This window comes from Saccopteryx bilineata, chromosome 1 (assembly GCF_036850765.1).
Source record: "Saccopteryx bilineata isolate mSacBil1 chromosome 1, mSacBil1_pri_phased_curated, whole genome shotgun sequence".
Taxonomy (NCBI): Eukaryota; Metazoa; Chordata; class Mammalia; order Chiroptera; family Emballonuridae; genus Saccopteryx; species Saccopteryx bilineata.
Genome location: NC_089490.1, coordinates 326,308,284 through 326,310,751, shown reverse-complemented (window position 1 = coordinate 326,310,751; position 2,468 = coordinate 326,308,284).

Here is a 2,468-nt window from a genome sequence, read left to right as displayed (position 1 = left end):
AATGGTTGAATGAATGATTGCATCACTGGACTTTTGTTTGGTGGAGTGTTTGCCCACATGCATTCTACGTTCCGTTCCTTTTAAATTCCTAGGTCATGTTTATGCTTGAAGAAAATTCTTGGATATTGCCAATGTCCCCATCCTTGAAAAGGTCTCCTTACCTGGCCTTGGCTTTCAATTTAATCCTGTGCCAGTAATATCTGTTGAGTGTGGTTCTTTGGAGTGCAGGCTTCCCAATCAGAAGTTGTGTATTTGAATTCTGTCTCTGATATTTTCTAGCTGTGTGTCCTGGAGCAAATTATTGAATACTAACCTGCCCAAACATTCGCTTCCCATCTGCAAAACAAGGACAAAAATATTTCCTTCATAGAGTATTATGATTGCAAGGAGTTAAAAAAAAAGAAAGGGTATAAAGCAGTTAGTACACTGGCTGGTGCATTGTAAATGCTACAGTTATTAGTAGTGTTTTTTCCTCAGTGCCTATTTTTAATAGATGGTCCTGTACCAACCACTGAGGGGACAGATGAACAAGATGCCCAATCCAGACAAGAAGTGGCCTGAGCACCAGACCTGGGTGTGAGGACAAGGCAAGACTGACTTTCAGACCTCATAGCTTGGAGCTGAGGTAGGGAGGTTGTGATGGAAGGAGGGGAAGGGAGGGGGAAGACCCAAACCCTATCCCAGGCAAGTTGATGGTCCAAAACGGTTGGTTGTGGTGAGACTTTTGGGAGACTCAGTGTCCAAAGGCTGGGAACACAGGGGTGGCAAATAGAGCTGGAGCAGACCCTCAGCGGCAGGTTCTTCTCCTGAAGCCCTGGGACTGCAGGCGTAGCGGGAGGGAGGTGTTGAGGGCTGGTCAGCTGGACTTAGAGTTCAGTACGGGAGGCCAACATGTAAACAAACAACAATACAAACAGGAATAAGCTCACATACAAAGTCCAGAGGAAGCAGAGGAGGAAAGGTGTGGAGGCTGTGGCAGGAGCCCAGGAGGGCTTCGGAGAGGAAGAGCCTCGGAGGACATGGGAGGGCAAGAAGGAATTTAGCGCAGGAGAGGGATGCAGTGGGTGGAGGGGTGGGACATAAAGTGAAAGAAAGAAGCAGAATAATGGTGTATTCGTGTGTTCTCAGATTCTGGAAGGATGAGGGCTCTACCTGGGCTGTCTGGGGTGCATAGGCTGGGCTGAAGGGATGTTTTAGGATCCTGTCCAATGGCCCCAAAGAGTCTGCTTGTCTAGGGCAGTGATTTTAAACTTTTTTACCGTTGGGGACCAGTGAAAATAGGAGAATAACTTTGGGGACCACTAAGGAAGAAATCACCTCGAGCATAAGCGAATTCAACTAAGATGGTTGGGTCTATAATCTTCATATAACATCAGGTAGTTAACTCTTTCATGGACTAGTATAAAATTTCTGGTGGACTGGTCCATGGACTGATGGTTGAAAAACACTGTTCTAGGGTATGAACAAAAAGTATCTGGCTCAGGACATTTCCAAATTTCAAGAACTCCTGAACCCCTACTTCTTTTGAGGCCATGCTCAAGTTCACCCTGGGAGTCCTTCCTCTGTAGTGGCTGTTAAAGTGAGAAACTCACATAAAGTGTCCAAGCTCATATTGAAGGGTAGATGTAAGTTAATAGGAAACGTGCTATGGCAATTACTCTACAAGTGTCCTGACATAAAAGCAAATCAATAAATGAAAGCTGCTAAGAGCCTGGCTATGAAACAGGACACTCAGCATGTATTTTATGAGCTAAGATGAATATCCTAAGCACATGCTACAGCATATCTACAGAGTATCTAACAATTCAAAGAAAAGGAACTGTCTTACTTGAGGTTGGTGGAAGGCGTGGTGGGTGGGACTCTGGGAAGGAAGCAGAAGAATGTTGGTAGAAATGTGAGTCTGTCATCACACAGGCTATGGCACAGTCACTCTCCGAGGCAGTGAATGGGGAAGGACTTGAACATTTATTGTATACTTACTCTGTTCTGGGGGCAATGTCAGACACTTTGCAAACAGACGTCATCTTTTTAAATTTTTCTTTCTTTCTTTCTTTCTTTCTTTCTTTCTTTCTTTCTCTCTCTCTCTCTCTCTCTCTCTCTTTCTTTCTTTTTTTAGCGTGGTTTTGGCTTTATAGCAATATTGAGCAGAAGGTATAAAGTTTTCACACATACCTCCTGCCCCCACACATGCTTGGCTTCCCATGTTTCCAAAATCTCCAACCAGCCTGACCAGATGGTGGCGCAGTGGATAGAGCGTCAGACTGGGATGCCGAGGACCCAAGTTCGAGACCCTGAGGTTGCTAGCTTGAGCGCGGGCTTATCTGGTTTGAGCAAAGCTCACCAGCTTGGACCCAAAGTCGCTGGCTCGAGCAAGGGATTACTTGGTCTGCTGCAGCCCCAAGGTCAAGGCACATATGAGAAAGCGATCAATGAACAATTAAGGTGTCGCAACGAAAAACTAATGATGG